The 10,333-nt window shown below is 38.5% G+C and overlaps 1 protein-coding gene across 1 annotated transcript in view; it reads right to left on the bottom strand.

The window, feature by feature from the left end:
* The window catches only part of LOC105200991 (zinc transporter ZIP11), a 136,623-nt gene that overhangs the window by 18,264 nt on the left and 108,026 nt on the right, over positions 1–10,333 (bottom strand). The gene's annotated exons all lie outside the window — the stretch shown is intronic.

The following is a 10,333-nucleotide window of genomic DNA, read 5'->3' as shown; positions in this document are numbered from 1 at the left end:
ATTAACAAATTTATATTGCGGTAAACAGGCTTCAAATTAGATAATAATGCTGATTTTTAAATGGGATGTAATAGATTTATTTAGGCTGTCCTTTAAAGCGCAATTTGCTCAGCTGATCTGGATAAAATTTCTCAACTGCGAGAAACTTAGATTCTCAGAGATAAGAATTTCGATTTGCCTACTAAATGGGTAGGTAAATCCAACCAAATTCGCAGGACCGTGCGACCAAAATGGTGCCTTATCTCTCTCTCTCTCTCTCGTCTCCTCGAATGATATTTGCAACGATACACGCGTAGCGAAATGAAATAGTACGCGGACTAGGTCACACCCGGTAACAACGCCTCAAATATTTGTCGAGCCCTTTACTTCCACCTTTTAATGGCCCGAAAACCGCGAACGGACCATTCTCTCGGTCGAGCAAACAGGGGGGGCTTATCGAAATCCATCCGAGGGACGTGGGAATGTCGCGACTTTATGCCACTTACGTCCGCGTCTAAGAGATTAAAAATAGAGAAGGTGCACGTGTATCTCCGACACGTATGTACGACTGGAAATTATCGCCTAGTTCGGAAATTTTCATGGACTCGCAAATTCGAGATTTAAATTAAATTGTACTTTATTTGCAAATAATTTGCGCGTATTTCCGTTAAAGCTTATTATCATTAGTGAGATGATTATTATTCATTAGTGAGAAACGACACGCTCGAGATTCTTCTCGTATACATTTGCGAACGTTATATTTTCCCTTGATCCCTCCCTTCGCATTATAATCTTAATCTCTCTGTTTTTCTACCGAGTTATGCCAAGTTTAGAGCTAAATTTAGAACGGCCGATGGTGAAAACAAGCCGGTAACTCGCGGCGATCGTTCACGATGGGTTTCGTCGGGTTAGAACCAGCTCGCTTGACTTTTTTTCTCCTCGTCATCTCTCCGGCGAAAGAAGAGACCGATGAGCTTGACGAGAGTCAGCCCTTCCATCCCGCCGTATCATCGTATACGGCCGTCTGATTTTTTTCCCCGTGTCGTTGTCAGACATCGGGATTTCGATAAAAGCACCGACCGGTTTGGGCAACGGGTACGGAACAAACGACGGAAACGGCACTTTCTTGACCCCTCGGCGCGATAGAATTCCGTGAACGGGGCGAGGAGAAACAATTGTGGCGCATACGCGACAGTACCGTCCATTGAAGTACGGGCAGCTGGGTGTCGGAAAGAGCCGCCATTTATACGCTTTATCTATTTTAATTTCGTTACGTATATATGTATATTCGATTTACTGGAAGGCGGTCGTTCTTTAACATCGAACGACTTCCGGGTGCTAGTTCCTGGAAATCGTAGAATCCGAGCCTATCTCGATATAAATACATCCGCAACTCTCTTTCTCTCTCTCTCTCTTTCCCCTCCCACCCTTTCTCCTCTCCCTTCCATCTCAAAGTATTTTAACAATAAGTTTCAATAGGCTTCGGTCCACTTGACGCTAGAAACGCTTCGCAGCGTTTGATTGACCGATCAAAGAATTTTATGAATTGATCAATCAAAGAATGTTTCGAAATGTTTGTAGCGTCAAGTGGATCTTAGCCAAGATGTAAAACGATAGGTATTTCTAGTAAACTCGCTAGCAAAATGTTTAAATAAAAAAAAGTTTAAGTTATAAATTTCATAAGAAAGTATTTTCTTTTTAAAGGCGACTTTTCGATCAAATTATAATTAACTTAATCGACGATTAATTCAATAATAGAATTGCAAATAATAATAGAATTGTAAATAAAACGAAATTTCTGATAATATGCTTCGTCGTATGTATCCAATTCAATCTTTTTTTCTATATTACATAATTGAAAAACATTTTTTCCGTATCAGATACATGGAAAAAACAATTTTACTGCAAGATTTAAAAATTTAGTTAGATGAAGATCAGAAAATAATTTTTATATTGGGTCATCAAAATAATTATGCAAGGTGTCTAAGCATGAAAAATGTTACTGCAAACAGTTTTGACAATCCAGCAATCAAGTTAAACATTCGTTATGATATTTTAAATCGTCCAAATTTATATTAATAAAATACTGCAGCTATTATTTGACAAAATAATCGTCGATTAGTTTCACCTTAAGCATATAGCTTTAGATTGAATTGTACTTGATAAAAACAATACGCAATTTCGATATAAGATAAAAAAATCATGTATATTAAATACAAAATAAACGAAACGTAAACGTTTTTGAATAATGTATGTCAAATATCATGTTACCGCACTGGCTTATAAAATTCGCATAAAAAAATATGTTACTAGATTAAATTTATTCTTTTTTCTTAATCCTGGTTTTCTTTGTCCTCACTTGAACACAGGATATTTCCCTCCTGCGCGGATACGATCTCAGGCCATTCGATTCGAGTGCGATGACATTTCGTACGATAAATAAATATTTGATCGAGCACGATAGTATATCGATAAAATTTTCGACAGTTCGGGCATTCAGCGCCCCGCAGAATAAAGAGTTGTAAACCCTTACAGCTGTTCCAGATTGTGCTTCGTTTTATCGGCCAGTTATATATCCTCTTTACTATCTATCCATTCATCGAAATCTCGCCTCGCGGCACGCGTATGCCATTGTGATCGCGATAGGATCTTAGGGCCAACGACAGTGAATTCCGTCGATATTTCTGGCGAAAAATTCGTCACGAAATCAAATCCAAGTCTCGAGACGCGAAACTGCACTTAATATTATCGTTTCACTCCAAATTCTCTAAACTCAGAATTATCATCTACTATTAAAAAAATATATATAAATATCATCGTTCGTTGTTGTGTGTGTATGTGCGTAAAAAAATATCTGGCGTAAATAAAACCGGATTTATACAAAGAAGCTTTATTACTTCAAAACTCTACTTGATGAATTAATGTCGTTTTGCGTTTCTCGAGGAGATTGAGATATCTTGTAGGAAGATTTACGTGGTCGCGACGAGACCTGCATTTTGCGATGATTCAGTATATATACGTGTGTATACACATACACACATGGACGCATACCCATACATATATGCATACGTCATACACACATCATATATATCTAGTAGATAAGGAAGGATCGAAGAGCTTATCAGCCGACACGACGATAGCTCTAATTAGCGCGGCAATTAGGCCGTTTTAAGAATCGCTCTGAATAGCCGCGGAGATAAGTTTCGTCCACTTATTCGTATTAAAATTATCAATTAAATTTGCCGAGGAGGTCGCGGCGCAGTCGTTTTCCAGTCACTGAAGATGACACCTCTTCGCCCGTCGTGTTGTTCTTCCACGAGCGCGGGGGGAGGACGGGCTAGTCGCGATTGTCCGGCAATCTAATCGGCCGCCCTTTCGGTACACACTAAGCGGACCCCACTACGTGTGAAACTAGACGAGGCCGCATACCCATAGAGACGAGGGGCCGGCCGGCTTACCATGATGCGTGGTCAACAGCAAGTTAAACACGAGTAGCGAGTTTATCGTGGCGTTACCATGGTAATTACGCGGTAGATATCGATAAACCATGCACCTAGGTACATAGCAGGGTGCCGATACAAGCTTATCAGTAAGGACCAAAGGGGGTTCGCGTCCAGGAATTTTAATCTTCGCACGACGCGCCGCGCCGCTCTTCTTTTTTTAAATAATGCATCTCGATGGACCCTGCGAGACTTGGCGATATATTTCTCGCTGCAAATTGTATTTACATTCGCTATTTGGCACCTTATGAGCACGCAACATTTCTAGAATATTATATAATAAATATTATTAAAAATTAAAATAATATTACTATGAATATTCCGAGAATATTATTTAATATTTTTTAATATTATGAAAATATACTGTTAATTATATGGCCACTTTACATAATGTTCTTGGTGTATTACTTTAATATCCGTGGAATATTATAAAAGTATTCACATAGTTATAAAATTTGAAAAAAATAAACATTTTTTGAAATATATTATAAAATTATTAATAATAAATAGCACGTTTAAACTCTATTTTTTGCAGAAATTTTATTTCATTTTAATAACAAATATTTACATTAATATTTCAGGAATATTATTTAATATTATATTAATTAAAATATAACATTTAATATTCTAAGAATATACTTAAAATGTTACACAATATTAAATAATATTGCGCGCTTATAAGGGCACCACTTATCCATTCTGAGCATCGAGGAATTGTAACGAGCACATTTTGCGATCTGATTAGCGTCTCGCGCTGCCGTTTTGACGAAATTGTAATACGCTTCTTCGTCCCTCGACAGATATCGTCTCTTCTCCCTCGGCGCCCGTCTCCAAGCGCGGCACATCTTAATTGCCAGCGACGAGTGAGGATAATTGGCATTTGGCAGCGAGTGATCCGCGATACGCTCAACAGTGATGGCGGCACGGCGCGGTAGCTTCTTCTTCTCGGAAAGAAGTTCGTCTGTTTGTACGTTTTATAAGTCTTGAATTTACCGCAGGCCTCATCTCTGCGCCGAGGCCCGCGGCCGCGTCGTCTTCTTCGCCCAACGTCGATGGCAGATACGACGGAAGACGCCGTCTGAAAGACGGGAGGGCCCTTCTCCGCCACCTCCTTCTCACCCCTTGGCCTCTCTCGCTCCGCTTTTTTCCCCCCTTCATTTTTCTACGCAGACGGTTTTCTCCACGGCACTTACTGACGTCGATGATGCATTAACGTAATTGCGTTTGCGTCCCGTTCGCGAGATAAGACGAGAGAACCCGGCGAAAGCCCGCCCTTCTTTTAGACTGCAAATTCGTGCCCGCCTCGGAAATTCATGTCACTTTATGATTATGGAGATCTATCATATAACTTATTTGTGAGATTTACACGTTGTCGAAAGTTCACTTATTCCCTACAAGCGATTTAATATTAAATTATATTCCTGACAAATTAATAAAAAAATGGTTATGTTCACTTTTGGTAATATTATATGAAGAAGTAAATATTAGTTCCTCTCTTCTCTCTCTCAATAATTTAAATTGTCGGGAATATTATTACTTCTAAATATAATAATTATAAAGTTTGTGAATATTTTATTCATAATAAATCATATTAATTTTTTAAATAAAAGTAACATTTGTAGAACATTTTTGTAATATACCACAAATATTATAACATATAACATTAATACATTCCCATATAATGAAAAATATTGAGTAAAATTCTAGGAATATTGTTTGAATATTATTTTAATTTTTAATAATGTTTGTATAATTTTATTCTAGGAATATTGTGTGCTATGCTTATAGATTTTCTCATTGATTTAGCTGTATATTTCAGATGCCGTGTCACGTAAATTTTTCAAATTATAGGTAAAGCAATCGTGTATGCATGCATCAGCTAGTCCTTTACAATTTTGTCTTTCTATTTACAATCTCCAAAAAATATTCTCTCAACATTTTCTTATTATTTACAACTTAAATTTCGTTTGCGATTCGCTCGTTATGTCGCTCTTCGAAGGCCGGAATTCCCGTTGAAAGGATTTCGTTAATTTCTGCGCTTCTGATCTGAAAACAGTAGACCGCAACGAACAGAAAAAACGATTAACGCCGCGACGTCACCTAAGGTGGAGGATAAGAGGAAGAAGTGAGCGGAGAGCCCGAGGCCTTCTGCACTGTCTCAAGCACTCTCCTCGTGAGTGACTCTCGACTGGTATGGCTGACAAAGAGCGAGTATCCACCAGTATATCGAGGTACTAGAGCCACCATGTGTACGGGCGTACCCGTGAATACTATTACAGCGGCTTAGCTTGCACTATATGAATATTCGCGTCTTGGCCTTTCAACATTCCGGCAGGAATCGCCAACGAAGTTGAGTCTCTTGGGAGATCAGTGCTTGCCGCGATGACATCGAAGAGCCTCCAATAAAATAGTAAACCGCGGAAAAATAGGAAAGGACGAAATCGTAGATAGATGACGGAATAAATGATCATTTTAATTAATTATTAAAAGAAGATATCAATGATTGAGTTGCAATCGCCGCCATCGGATGGTTGGCGGCCCTCGATGGTAGAGAGACGTATCAAAATATTCTGAGCGACGTTTATGTACCGCCAAGGATTTTAACCCTCTCTCCTTCCACTCCTCGTTTCTTTCTCAACAGGCGACTTCGACGAACCGTAAAACCGTGACACGTAGTAGGTACGTCTCACTTCTCGGTCCCGATTTTAAGAAGCTTTTGAAATTCGAGACGCGATACCGACACGTGGCCCACCGATTCGTTTCGTGTACGAGTCCTTGTAATCGAGTCCTAAGTATGCCGATCCGTCGATCGTAGTTTGCGAACGCAATTCAGCAATAATAGATATAAATAAAAAATGTTGCATAAAAAAATATCAATTAAATATTTCAAGGCAAATTCCTTTAATTGGAGCAAAGTTCTCTGATATTAAACAGGGTGGGATGACAATGCCGTAAATAATCATTATTGCCTCTCGAAGACTTAAACATTCGGTGTCCTACAAGCTGTAATCGTCACTTAGCGAACGGATGAAGAAATCTGTCAAATCTTTTTTTTTTTTTTTTTCTTAAATTACGCAGATAAACGCAAACGTTTCTTCGCGTGGACACGAACGATCGAGCGAGAAGAGGGAATTTCTATCGGAAGTCGCGATGAAAAATTGCCGCGATAACGGTCAAACACAATAAACCGGCTCCCCACTCAGGTCGCTCAGTGCCGACTGAGACTAATTGCGGCTCCGATTACAATGTCCTCGGCTATTATTATAATTTATAACTCGGTATTGTTGTTGCGCGACCGCGTTATCGGCGATGTGACGCGCGCATGCCTTTCCATCGTCGGAGCCAACGAACGAGACCTGGACCAAGGAATTGAGAGGTTGCCGGTCAACGTTTTATGACCTAGATCCTTTGTCTTGAATTTACAGGGGTAGGATGCCCTGTCGGTCTCGAAGATGAAAATTCAATTACTATTGAAGAAATTATTAGCGCGGCTTAAAAATTAGATCACTTAGAGTTGAATCTCATTTTGCAAACGTTGACTCTACAGTGTTTTAAATTTATAGAAATAGGAAGAACTATGAACTTTCGAAAGTAAATGCAATTGCCAGAGAAGAGATTGTTAGATTTAAGAATCAAATTATTAAGGTTTAAACGGTGATTACATTGTGGAAATGTTGATTCTAAATTGTTTTAAATTTATAAGGATAAAAAGAGCCGTTAGTTTTAAAGAAAAAAATTTAATTGTTAGTAAGATTATTAACGTGGCTTAAAAATTAGATAATAAAAAGTTAAACCGTCGTTACATTTTCAAACGTTGATCCTAGATTGTGTTTTATAATACATTTTAAATTTAAAACAATATGATAAAGTATTTTTGAATCATGAATACAATCCTACTAAGCAATCAAACATTTTCTACTTTTTGATTGTAAGCATTGAGATGGATAATCGCGAATTCATTGAGAAACTCGATATTATGCACACATTTATTGCTTTACCTTTATATGACATACCAAAGTGCAATTTTATAATTATACAAGTGAAATATATACTTTTAGAGATTATCTCGACTCTTCAATTAGTTGTGAGACTACCAGTTCCAGCATAAAAAGTTAATTGCGTTAAATATAAATTATCTTATCGTGATTGTTAAACACATAAATGCATTTTGTTGACGTCAAACGGAAATGTTGTACCGTGTTATACATCAAGAAAAAAAAAAGGATTGAAAGAATGACATGGTCTAATTATATATCTTACAACTTCCAAGTATAGCTCATGATACTTTAAAACATTCGCGATAACAATATCGCAGATAACAATATTAAAGTGCAGCATTTTTGTCTGATAATTATTGTCACAATGATATTGTGACAATTTGACAAAGTTGTAGCAGCCAAGTTGTTTTTAAAGCTTAAAATAAAATTGTAGCAGTGGAACAACAGTTTTAGGTTTTAAAAACGATATCGCAGCCGTTTAGCTACAGAATTGATTTGTTGTAAAGAGGTTGTCGTAGCCAGATTACAGCAGTAGCAATCGGAATAATGATAAACAAATTAATAAACAGAAAATGTTTTACGTTTGTAAATTAATATTCATTAAAAATTAAATTTTAATTTTTAAATTGCGTAAAAATGTTGAAAAAAAAATTTTTAAAAATTTTTATTTTGAAAGAAAACGCATCGAATGAGTACATTTTTATTAAAATTTGAGGAGAGGCTCTTATTCTAAATAATTAGCAAATTTCTTTATTTTAACTGGGCTTGAATCTGATAATCCGTAAACTAATGCAAATTTAAAAGTATATAGATTATAGAACTACACAAATATTGTCAAGTGTAATATAATAGCTGTTACAGCGTCTATACAACTAATACAGCTAAAATGGCTAGCTGTGCCTGCAGTTTGTTTTTTTTTTATTAATCGTCAGCGCTTTTGAGTTAAAAGTACAGCAAAATAACATTTACATTACCAGATAGCTGTAATTATGGCTATCAGGACGTTATAGCAGTCACGTTTCTATAGTTGCAACGAATGCAGTTAGACTGTGTACTTGGATTTTCACATTAAACAAAGTTGGCGATGAGAGCCTTCGCTGCTAAATAACAGTGGTGACGCGATATATTGTATATAAATATTGTTGCAGCATCGACGGTATTAATGACGAGCCGTCGGTGATTGACCCCTTTGTGGGCCTCACGCACGTTACCCCACCGCGATAACTGGGGCCGATTTGACGGGAATTGGAGTGGAAAAAGATTACGTGGACTCCAGCTTTTTGGCCCGACCGTGACGAATTGGCACGATTATGCAACCGGGTTCACGTGGCCGGTTAAAGAGTACGATCCGTTATCGCGGAACGAGCGATGCGAAGAGGGATCGAGGTGGATATCGGGCATCTATGGAGTTCAATGCGGATGCGGCCTCATCGAAGATTTTTATCGTTGTCCCGTATGCGAGCTTTCCTCAGTTTCCTCGCTCCCTCGATGGGAAAAAAAAATGGAGAATTATCACCGTCGCATTGTCTGCGAGAGTGATAGGGAGGTCTTTCGGGGTCATGTTGCAAGAGCACGATGCCGGGACGCGACTGAATACGCACAGGAAAACCTCCCACGATTTTACTTATTTAAATATTTATTATTTACTTTTTTATTTATTAAATTTAATTTTTTATTTAAATATTTAACGACAAATTGGCTCTACTGCTATACCATTTCGCGATAAACACGTTGAAATCAAAATTTGTTGAAAAACCGAAGTATTTATTCAATATGTTTAACTGGATATTGAGTTGGTTTAGTTAATTTTTGATTAAAAAATTTTAATAGTTGACATAAATAAACTACTTTTTTTGTGCAAGTTGAATAGATAATTGTTGAATCAACCCAATGTTTAGTTGATGTCTCGGACAAAATACATTAGCTTTTCAACAATTTTTTTTCTAAGTGCATAAATGAGTAATATCGATGTCGTTTTAACCATCTGATAGTTTAATTATAAAGTAACAAATATTAATTTATCAAGTGACTTGCGACTTGCACGAAATGTACGCGATTTAGAGGATCAATAGAAACGTAATGACTAATCTCGAGGCTCGAGTAATCTTTCTCTAAGTAACTTCCACGAAATCTTAGCTCTAGATTAGAACGTATAAAAATAATTTACAAGTTCAAATTGACTCTAAAATTGTCCAAGTGCGAAACGAGTTTTCTCTCTTCGTCGAGCTTATTACACTTTCTCAACAGCTAGCGTTGGAAAATGAAGCTTCCATCGTACAAGACAGTCGCCTCTTCCGCGTTCGCTCGCGAATTCCGTCGGCTGCGAGCAGTCATAAATTTATTACCCGACTCGGCCACCCGCCACGGCCGTGGTCCTCAAAGCTCGCAGGGAGGACGAAGGCGAGAGCGTAGCCTCAAGGCGGGACTTTTTGCTCGACACACATGTGGCCAGCTAGCGGCGATTCGGGCCCGATAAAAGCTCGAGTCCGAGATGATGACGGCCAAGAGAGAGAGACGGAAAAAGGATAAAAGAAAGAGAGAGAGAGAGAGAGAGAGCCGGCTGGACCTCGCTGTTCGCCAACTTGAGCGAATCGCATGTGCGATGGTGCGCACATCCGCGAGCTCGGACAGAGAGAAGAGATGCGCGTGCGTACGCGTGCGTGTGCCGTGCATTATGCACGTGCACCGCTAGCTGGTCAGCGATGGCGGAGCTAGCAAAAAGCGCTCTCCCTTACGTCCAGTGTGAGAATGAGCGCGGTTATCGATTACGCGCGACGGAGAGCGCGATGCGATTCATTAACTCCCTTCACGGTCCCTACGTCGAGGTGGATTCGAGAAGTTTTTACGGAACGAACC

Source organism: Solenopsis invicta, chromosome 6 (assembly GCF_016802725.1).
Source record: "Solenopsis invicta isolate M01_SB chromosome 6, UNIL_Sinv_3.0, whole genome shotgun sequence".
Taxonomy (NCBI): Eukaryota; Metazoa; Arthropoda; class Insecta; order Hymenoptera; family Formicidae; genus Solenopsis; species Solenopsis invicta.
The sequence above is the reverse complement of the archived record's forward strand: the minus strand, read 5'-3'. Positions and strand labels throughout refer to the sequence as shown.